Consider the following 12,215-nt stretch of genomic DNA (forward strand, 5'->3'; position numbering starts at 1 on the left):
ATATTACACCCTAGAATCCAAAATGACATGGAAATGCCCCCAAAGATGTCAAGGTTCAATCCCCATTTTAGATCTAATACATAGGAGGTCAAGATAGGGTCTATTTACCTCAAATACACTTTAAATGTAACCAAACTCGGAATCTACTGATTTGCTCCTGGATTCACCAAACTTCTGTTCCTTCTTCTAGCTTCAAATCAAGATGCAAAAGCATAATATAGCTCAAAGATGCTCACAACCGATTAGGGTTTCAAGGATAGGACTTACGGTGATGGAGGCTAGGGTGGAAGCCTCATAAGTTGTTTAAAGAGGATGCAAACCCTATAATTTAGGGTTTCACTCAGACAACTCCTACTCGCCGAGTCGGTCTTCCGACTCGTCGAGTACATCATTTAATCCCCCGAACCGGAGTCAATCCTACTTGATGAGTTAAGCCTTCAACTCGTCGAGTCCAAGGGTAAAAATATGAAGTTTGACTTAATTTTAAATGCGTACCTGAGACCGGGCATTACTTACTAATAGAGACACCAAGCGTACTCTGATGTTGACCAAGAGCACGGCGCTGACGGCGTCCGCGCAGAGTACCTCTAGGTACACCAAGTGTGTGAATCCAAGTCCCAAAACTACATTGAGAGCTTATTCCATTAATCCATTATGTCCAAAACATACATCCAAGCCCAAAATGATGTCCTAAGTCATAAAGTTTCCGACTTTATGACTTTGCATGACAATAAAGTGCTAAATGTCCAAAACCCTAAGTTCTTAACCCAATAACATATCACAACACTTGTATGGAAGGGATAGAAGGGACAGTTCATAATAGCTCCATGATTGATAAAGTTTCCAACTTTATACAATAGAATTGTCCCAACAAACAAGATCCAGTCTTTAAGTCTCAAAGGGACCCAAAAGTCCATCCTTTTCAACTTAATACATTAAGTACAAGTCTCCATCCTTCATGTCTGAATCAAAATGATGTTTTGATGGATAAAGTTTCCAACTATATCTATAATACGCTCACAAACTTTCAAGATCCAAAATTTATTCACTTAAAGTGACCAGAAGCTCATAACGCCCTAAGCTAGCTAGATCTAACAATTTCATCATCAAGATTCAAACTTTGTACCTCTAAAAGAAACATCAAGGTGAACAGACTCTGGATCTAAAACCTCCAATGCAACCAACACATCTTCAATGAGTTCCTTCTTCTCCAAGGTGCACCATGAACACTTCAAAACACATAAATGTTGGGTTTCGAGCACTATAACATCCCTATGGTGCACATACAACCCTAATGCTTTGGATCTAAGTTTTCTCAAGTTATACATGCAATTTCATAATATCCAAAGGATGTACCCTAGCTAGCATGCAATTGTAAATAGACAACATAAAAACTTGTTAATTGAATACCTCTTTGGTGTAGCTTGTAATTCTTGGCCTTTCAAGAGCTTAGTACGTCAAGTGTGATACCTGAACTGTGTCACAAACACCAAAAGGAAGTGGAGGCTTATGAGAGAGAGGTTAGGTGGCACCAAAATCAGCTAAGGTTTTACCTTGGAATGCTAGTCATGATTTTGAGGTAAAAGGGTTAGTATTCATAGTGTGGAATTCCTAGGGTTTCATACATAAAACCCTAATTTAATTAAACCTTCAAGTATTCCAATCATCCATATGATAGACCCTTTGGAGTAACTCTTCATGGACTCTCACATAAATTTAGCCCATCCCTAATCAACATGGATTATTAGCCCAAACTATAATTAGTGTTGATTTACTTAATCAGTCCCTGCAAATTTAATCAACCTCTATTGATCACTAAATTAGTTCCAAATTAATTCTTGATCAATATCAATTAAATAATATGATTTCTCAATTAATATATTATTCTTATAATATATTAATAAATCATAAATAAGCTCTTTCTCAAATATCCACCCTATCAAATTGCTCTGGTGAAGGCAATCCAAAAGGACCACGTTTGTATTGGGTCAAATACATACCAATTCTCGTTATGGTCTTAGACACTAATCCACTAGTCTCCAATTTGGATAAGTCTAATAACTATAACTGCCAATGTAACTTTAAGATCTCATTAGCAATCGTAGCCCTCAAGTTGTCGAACTCTGATCTTATCAGTAATGCGTCTTTAGATAAGGGATCAAATATTCCTCCATTCTACAAGATATTGTATGGACTTGAGACATGGATTTATAATCATTATCTTTGTCCACGTGTTGTTTCCTGATTTCCAATTTATGACGACTGGCTATGATTGAACACATCAACTTAGTCCATGCTTGGCCCAACGCTTAGGTGTCATCACTAAATCATTGAGGTCCCACATATATCACTTTTATCCTCTTAGGATAATAGGAACTGATAAGCTTAGACTCATATGCTTGTACTATTTACTCATCCAACCACACATAACAATACATTTTATAAGATCAAGTTACTGATGCTTTTACGAATTATCAATATGCAACCGACTTGTAAACAACAACTCTTATCTATCAGCTTCAATAACATAAGATATTATCATCTCACAATCACTCATGATAAAATCCATGTAGTGATTCAGATGAACGTAGGTTTAACCCAATACTAAAATATTATTTCAGAAGTACTCATGAACACTGCAGCAAACTTGTGTTATGTCTAAACACTTAGCCAATCTATAGTCGGATTCATGACAGTCTTACTTCCAAAGTATGATTGACTGTGGATGTTTGAATAACATAGTTACTCAGGAAGTAAAACACAAGAATAAAAAAATCAAATATGGTCTTAAAACTTTAGAATATAAATAAAACACTTATTATTTAATCACCATAATGATTGGGCTTTATTCATGTATAAGGTTTCAATTAATCAACTTGATAGTTGAATTAAAGTAATAGCTATCCCATGTCCAAGCATGCACACTATGTTTATCTATGATCTTTACTTTGTGAAATAGATCAATTGTACACATTTGCAAAGATACCCATTTCACAATTCCAAATCCTTATTATAAGTGTAAGAATACCAATTCATTGTCACTATTAGAATCTGTTCAAGTCTAAACATACATGCATTGGTCCTTTTGTAATGTCTCGGCACAAAAGTCTCAGAGATTTGGCCAATGATATTCCAAAGTATCCTATTCAAGAATGTTACAAGATAATTCCCTATAATTGAGGTCTTACATTCAAAGAGCATTCCTTAAACATCCTTCTTGCATTAAAGTTTCTAACTCACACACATATTCTTAATATCCAACTCCCATTATGGAAACATTTCCATAATTTCCGTATAACTATCCAATCTAAATGGATTCCTATTTATACATAATTATATCAATATGGTCCATTCATTACTATACTTCCAACTGTTCACAAGAAACCAATCTTTGGTAAACCTTAGATTGTCCTTGACATTTGTTTAACAACTACAGTCATATCTGGTTCTGCTCCCTTTTCCTTCTTAATGCAATAGGCATTTGGAAAAATCAGAACACGTGAATATTATAGCATATGCAATCGATCCAATTCCCAAATCATATGGGATATGATTCATAATGCCTTACATAAAGACATGATCCCATAACCAGTCTCTTGCTATACTATTTCCATATGTAGAATTTCCCATATTGAAACATTTCAACATGACATTCTTATATATGACTAGATTCAATTAAAATATCAATCTAAGCTTTGATAAATGAAGTAGAAGTTCCTCTCCCTTAAATCATACAATAGCAAACCTTTACAGAGTTACAAGTCAAAACTTTGTTTCCTATATATATATATATATATATATATATATATATATATATATATATATATATATATATATATTATATATATATATATATATATATATATATATATATATATAGCATTGCTAACTTGCAGCATTCAACATAATAATCGTGCTCCCACTAGCTTTGACATCTATTTAGCAACCAACTGGAGTTCTAGAAATCAATACTTATTGACTTTCGTACCAAAGTTCAGATTTATGATACGTGGCGCTTTGAAATGTCTTTATCTTGACTTCGCAAGCTTACACACCTTTCATTAGCAAGCTCATATGTGTGTCTAAATTATTTCAAAACTTACACCAGTAAGTCCTGACTGTTCAGACTATCTGCCAATTCTCACAATTCGAACTATGAAGAGGGATGACATAATCATAATCGAAATTTGAGAATGCAATCAACACATCACCTAACTCTTTAAAATCTTCAAGTGAAAACGTTTCCTTATAATTATTTTCATGAAGTAGAGAGAAACCTCTTGCCACTTAGATTTTATGATTTATGTGTTCCTATCCATGTGAATTTGTCATTTCCAACCACTATCATAAGACAAGGTTTGTGACAAATTCAAACTCATATGGATTGAACTTTCTTATCTTAATTTCTTACCATTTGATAGCACAACGGCTTACTAATGCTTCCAAGTTATTGAGAAGATCACCTATATGGGTCAATTTACTTTAATTGATCAAGGTGCTTTGCCTTATGTAATCAAATGAGAACTCATAGAACTCACATGCATAGTTAACTTAACTAGAATGGCATAGAAACAAGAATATATCAACATCATAGGTTACAAAACTCAATTCGTGTGCTAGTAATAAACAATGGGTTTATTCTTGATCGGTTTTTGAAACTATTCAAGATCATTAAGACTCCTACTGGTCTCTTGACATATAAGATTCTCTTGTCAAGAAACATTACTTGACAACCAAATATTCAAAAGTTAGTGCAGATTCTTATCAAGAAAAACTTCATAAAATTGGTCTAGTTGGTCTTGTTTTATCCAAAACATCACAATCACCAATCTCAAATGTGCATGAGTAAGAAAACTTTTCTACTCCACATTTCATGATGTGTTATAAACCAATTTAGGATTTATTTCTCAAGGTATAATCTTTGATAAACACTTAAATTCAATTATGGAACAAAGTATGATTCATCCTTTTGATTTAACCATTTCAACAATTCTCGATAGCTCTTCTTAGTCATGTAAATGCAATGAGGTGTACTTTGAGGATCAATTGTGACATGGTTCCATAATCATTAGGATGATCATAAACACGATACTAGAGTACTCTCCTTTCCTTTCAGATTGGAGAACCTTTTATCTTTCTGCCTAATTAATTCTTCTTATTCGTTCTGCTATACAATGAAACTTTTCAATGTATTAGAAATATACTTAAACTTGTAAGCATAACCATGTTTTACTGAACCATTAGTAAGTCATGACGAAGAGTCTATATCACTAAAGTGGTGAACCTGACCAGTGCACATAAATGTGCACTTGATCCTTAGGTCTTTCACTTGACTCGCACACATATGTGAACAAGGAATCAGTCATAATTTTCCAAGAATGAAGGTTCTCATTCATGACAGAATACAAGTCACATGATTCCAAGTTTCCGTCCAATTGAAACTTGGGTGCTGAGAATCTTTCATTATTGGGTAAATTATGACATTACAACAAGTGATCTAACTAAGAATCAAGTCAATTTTCAACATTTCTATCAATACAAATATAAACACAAATTTCCACAAATGCCATTGCAAGGAACCATAAAATAAGACAGAATCAAATTTTATTTTATTTATAAAAAGGTGCGGAAAAACTTGTCCTTACAACGCGAATACATATGAAAACTATGTTACTAAATATTCCTAAGCAATCTACCATAACTCCTAAGCAGAAGCTCAAAAATTTGATCATCAATCCATGCGTTCAAAATCCATCTCTTCGTGAGTACACTCAGCTTACTCCTCCTTTAAGCTTCCTTTCTCTTCATTAATCCTACACAACATCAAAATGCAATCTTATCACATCATGTATTAAGAATCTATAATTAGGAACTTAATAGAGTTAGATAGTAGACTTACCTGAAGTAGAACCATACAATTTGATTTTACCCTCTCTTAGATCTCTAAGGTAGTTAGGCCAGATTCGCTTCCAATGTCCCTTTAAACGACAGTAGAAACTGATGGACTTTTTGGAATTCACACATAAAACTATCTTAGAACTGGCTTTTCTCTTATGATCAAACTTTTCGACCATGTTCGATTTCTCTCCCTTAGGAGAAGAAACCATTTCTAGACTATCCCATTTGCCACTGTTAGGTCCTTGGAAATTTGGGATGCAAATCTTTCATTCTACATTTCTTGACCAGTGTGCCAAATCATTGCTGATTTAGCAGCAATTAGCAAATATGTAAGATCGATAAGGGTCATGTCATGATTTTTCATATAGTAGTCTTTAACAAAATGACCATACGACTCGGGAATTGATTGAAGAACCAAGTCAAAAACCAACTTTCTTGGGAAAACGACACCCAACATTCCCAGACCATCAATATGCAACTTCATCTAGAAGACGTGAGCACATACATACTTTCCATCTCCGTGTTTGCTTGCCAATAGAGCTTGAGTGACCTTGAACTTTTCAAGTCAAGGAACATGTGCATCAGAAAGAATTATTGGAGGAGTTGGAGGAAGTGAAGTATGATTTCTAGTTCCTTGATCAAAACGCGGAACATCATCTTCATGAGGAAAGTTTTTTCCAAAATATCCAGGAAGACCATAGTTGTCAAAACTAGCCATCTGTAAAAGGGAGAAATTCAAGTTAGTTGATTTAGTCCTTAATATTACACTCAAATGAAATATTAAGGCTAGGACCCAACACAATGATTCACAATTTAAAAGAGGGATGCTGTAATCCAATTGTAAATTATTTGAAGGAAGGTAAATGACGATTTACCGATTCCAACATGAAAACGAAATTTTTAACGAATTAGGTTTTAAATGAAACTCCTAGATCTTTTGAGATTCATTGAACCTTTCAATGGCATGTTTAATCTTGATTATGCCCTTCAAGTATGTGACTAGGATACCGAGGATCACAAACAAGGTGTGAATAACAATGCAAATTAGTTTGGTACTCTCGAAGTCATTTGTAACCTAATTAATGTGTCAGTTAACCACACACGCTCCATTGATCTATGATAACCTACCAGCTACCCATTTCCATCCTTTATTAATATCATATTAGTGTGCCGGTTAACCACACACGCTCCACTAGTGTCACACCCCAAAACTAGAACGGAGGAAACGTTCTGGGGTGGATGACGTCATGTCAAGTATCACAACACATGCATTATAGTAATCAAAGTACAACAAAACATTGAATTAATAGAAATAGTTTTACACGGCTCACATTACAATATATCAAAGTAATACAAGTAAATGTAATAAGAACAACATGGTACTAAGCTATCTTCATCAACAGCTCCGGGGATGTACCTGTCGAATGCTGACCTGAGAATACAAGTTATTTGAAAAGCGAGTATCAGCATTTTTACAAATGCTGGTGAGTTCATAAGTATTTAGTGACATTTCATTCAAATAACTTCATAAAGTAATAGTTTAAGTCTTTACAGTGTATTAGAGTTCTTTCCAGAAAATCCTATATTTTCTTTAATCAAAGCAGCCTTCTACCAAGACTGGTCAGTGTTATGTGGTAAAAAGTGGTTTTCCCTTAATTGCTATCATTATCAAAATACTGAATTTGATTATTAAAGAAAGCAAGAGATGACAGGGAAATAACATATGCCTCAGCAGTGAGGACTGCTGACTAAGGCAAAGGAATCATAGACTCCAAGAGAGTATCAAATGAACGACACGCCTGGCTCAGTCTAACAAATAGAGACACAGACCCCAGAAGGTACCAAATGAAAGGTACAGCTGGTAAGGCCCAATACAGTGAATATATACCGCAGGCAATATCAAATGAAAGATACGTCTAGCCAGGTCGAAAATAGTGAATACAGTGGATACAGACCCCAGACAGCATCAAATGAGAGATACATCTTGTAAGGTCAAAATAGAGGAGACAGACCCCAGACGGTATCAAATGAAAGATACGTCTTGTTGGGTCAAAACAGAGGAGACAGACCCCAGACAGTATCAAATGAAAGATGCGTCTTGTAGGGTCAAAACAGTGTGACGCTGAAAATGAATTACCAGCATACAGTGTAACTTGCTGGCGAAATACCATTACCTTAAGGCCATGAATTATAAGGTAACTCGGGATACTCATAACCATACTAACCGACACTAGAGTACCAGATGCTCTACAAGCGTCTATATAATGTGACATCTGTCACCCCTTGGCTTGGTGAGCCGTGGACTGTAGCTAGCAGTCAGGGTGCGGGGGTGTCAATCCCGTATAGATCTATACACACAATGTCCGCTCTCCCTACCGGAGACTCTGGTTACCAACTAGACGACGGAGAAAGTCGTGTCCTGAAGATGCACCCCAAATAGTGGGTAGAGACTTCCAAATAGTGGGTAGTGTGTTTCAAATGTAACTGTTGAACTAGAGGTAGAGACTCAACTGAACTGACTAAAGTAAACCGATATTTCTATGCTTGTGTACATAATATATAACTAATGAATCGAACGACCTTCGGATGGACATCCGATCCCACCAGACCACATCTCAACGAAGAAAAGGAAATAGGGCGAACAAGCCTTCCTAAGTCCTTCAATCATTATTTATATGCATCTATATAAGCACAAGCATACATCTAACTACGCTTGAGTGTGTATCAAGTGGAATCATATCGTGAAGTATAAGTGTACAGTGTGGAATAACCGACTTGTGAAGTATAAGCGTAAAGTGGAATAACCGAGTCGTGAAGTATAAGCGTACAGTGGAATACCGAGTCGTGAAGTATAAGCGTACAGTGTGGGATAATCGAATCATGAAGTATATGTGTACAAAGTGTAAGTGTATCACGAAGTGGAAACGACGATAAGTGAAGTAAGGGTGTCTATTAAGTACAAGCGACTACAAGTATAAGCGAAATAGAGACAATACGAAGAATAAACGCATCACAAAGTGAAAGCGTTATTGAGTATGAGTTTAAAAAAAATAAGTATAAGTGAAGCAGCAGTAACTAACAAGTGAAAGTATACATGAAAACCTTGGAAAAACCTTTATACTCAGGAAAATCGCATTTGTATTCTTTGGTAATTTAAGTGTGAAAACCTTTATAAATCTTTGGGAATCTTTCATAAATCGGTTTCAAAATGGAAATTTGATAAAGCAATAAAAGTAAGAACTTGAACAAGTGAAAACCCTTTTTATAGCCATTTATAGTGTCCTACTCGGTAAAATAGTGTACAGTCGTAAAATCTTGTGCATGCGGGTTATCAATCACATGTGATTGATATGATAACTGGCATGTTTAACTTGTATTCCCCCCTATAAAACATGGTAAAACATTTAAAAGGATCATTCAGGGGTATGAACTCACCTGGTGCAAGTAGGTCCGATGAAGGTGCCGTTTGGGCGTTCGGTGTCATGCAAGGACTCGAACACACACAATGACCTATTTAACATATGATAACATATATTCACATAAAATTAGTATATTTAATACTAATTAAACAAATATACGCGCTCAAAGGAGCGGAAAACACTTTGGATAAGTGTTTGGGTGTCCCGGGTAGCGTCTAAAGGTGTGTGTGGCTTAGGAATGGAGTTTACTGTCCAAGAGTAAGCCCTTAATATGATGTTTACGGCCCAGGGACTACTCAACATAAGTTTACGACCGTAAACTCATGGTGAAGGGTTCTAGGGTGTTTAAGGCTTCAAGCTTGTTCATGGGATTTTCTAAGTACTTTTCCAAAAAGGCATGAGTGGGTTTAAGGCATTTAAGGGCATTTTAGGGGAGTTTACAGCCATAAACTCTCATTCCTTGAGTTTTGTGAAGTTTCAATCCCTTATATCTCTTCTAGTAATCTATAATGGAGTGTGAGGCCATTTGGGGGGCAAAAACAAACATTTGGGCATGTTTTGGGGATGTTTACGGCCTTGGTACCTACCTAGGCCATAAATTCCTTTTAATCCCCCAAACCTTTATGTTTTAATGATTTAAACCCTAAATGGTAAGCCCCTAATTTGTGTATGAAGTCCTAGGGTGGTTTGGGAGTGTTTTTTGGGCTTTATGACATGTTTAAGAGGTGTTTACGGCCTTGGCATATGCCTGGGCCGTAAACTCTCTTTTATCCCCTAAATCCATGAGTTTTAATGTTTAAACACTCCTAGGCTAATACCTCAATTTATTTCCAAGCCATTAGGGACAAGTTTGGGTCATTTTGGCCTCATTTTAGGTGTTTACGGCCTAAGGAGGAGCTTAGGCCGTAAACTCCTTTTCCATTGCTTCTAAGTCCGATTTTTAGGCTATAAACACAAATCATAATGTTTAGAATAAGCTAGGGTAAGCGGACTTACGATTTGGGAACATTTGGTTGCGGATTCGGGGCGAAAACGAGTCTAGAGAGAGAGGGTGGAAAAGCTCCAAATGGAGTTTACTCCCCTTTATATATGGGTGGGAGTTGGAGCTCAGTGGAATTCTACCCGATACTGCCGTTATACGGGGCTTTTGGTCGCACCCGATTTAGTGGTCGTGATAATAAAAACTAACTTTTTCCGAATAATGGGCTATGTGTGTTATGTGTTTTTATTTCCTTTTATCATGACTTAACGACATATATATTTGAAATATTTATTTAATTGGCAACCTCTAATTAACGGAACTTGTATACAGTGAAAAAAAATTTGTCAACGGTAATGGGGTAATGTAACGGAATTACTTGGGTTGTCACAACTAACGACCAATAAGGTGCAATGTGAAATTTCATGGGTTAGCACCAAATTCACATTTTTCCTAAGTAACTAAGATTGCGAATTTATAAAACATTTAGTTACTTAATAATTAAAGTTAATAATTAAAGTTTGTGTCCTATCCTACCCGTTCACTAACGACCCTCCATGGTCAAGAGTGTGGTGGGTGAGAGTGGACACCCATCAAATCGCCATTTTAGAGGCAATTTGCTTAAACACCCCTTATAGACCAGCTTTGTGAATGAGACCTACTAACGGTAACTGACCTTTTACTTATGTATATATAATATATAAAACTTTTAATTTTATATAGTATAAGGGTGTATTTTAAACTTTTAAAATACTATGTAGTTTAATCTTTTAATAAATTAAGATTTTAATTTAATTAATTTTAAACCATGTCACTATGGATTTATTAATTCTCTTTTCTAATTAAACACTTAATTAATTTAATAAAATCATAAAGGTGGATTTGAACTATTCAAAAGGTCAAGGTTCTAAACTTTAGATTTCAAAATTAAGGCTATTTAATTAAATTTTAAGTTACAAAACTAAGAGGTGCACTTTTAAACATTTTCAAATTACTTGGGTTTTAGAATTTAATTATTTCATAATTAAAGCTTTTCAAATTCCAAAACATGAGGGCAATTTTTGAAACTCTTCAAAATCTTTTAGATCAAAATTTTAAACTAATAAAATAATCATATAATTTTATCTTTTACTAATTTGACCTTATCAACTCATATAGCAAGACAATTCAAATCAAATAATACAAATAATCAACTTATCATATAATCAAATAATTATCTTAAAATTTTGACAATTCGCTTATAATTTGATGAGGATAATCACTACCATATCAGAAAAAACAACTTTTATGATGAAAAACAGTTTGTGGTAATGATCCTAATCCAATTCTGGCCATGAAACCCAAAAATCTGCAAACAGATGATCCAACTCGTCGAGTTAGGGAATGGACTCGTCGAGTTGGCTCCACTCGGGATCAACTCGTCAAGTTCCTTCATAGGACTCATCAAGTTTAGTAGTTAGTGGCAAAACTGAATTTTTTTTTTCTAACTTTGAAAACAATACAATTGCATCAATACAATAGAAAACACCCAAGGCTCTGATACCACTGATAGGTTTCGAGCATTATAACATCCCTATGGTACACATACAACCATAATGCTTTAGATTTAATTTTTCTCAATTTATACATGCAATTTCATTTTATCCAAAGCATGTACCCTAGATAGTGTGCAATTGGATATATACAACATAAAAACTAATTAGATGAATACCTCTTTGTTGTAGCTTGTAATTCTTGGCCTTTCAAGAGCTTATTGCCTCCAGTGTGATACCTCTAACGTGCCACAAACACAAAAACCAAGTGGAGGCTTATGAGAGAGAGGTTAGGAGGCACCAAAATCAGCTAGGGTTTCACCTTGGAATGCTAGTTATGATTTTGAGGTGCAAGGGTTAGTATTTATAAGGTGGAATTCTTAGGGT

The sequence above is a fragment of the Lactuca saligna genome, chromosome 2, assembly GCF_052625555.1.
Source record: "Lactuca saligna cultivar CGN05327 chromosome 2, ASM5262555v1, whole genome shotgun sequence".
NCBI classification, from domain to species: Eukaryota; Viridiplantae; Streptophyta; class Magnoliopsida; order Asterales; family Asteraceae; genus Lactuca; species Lactuca saligna.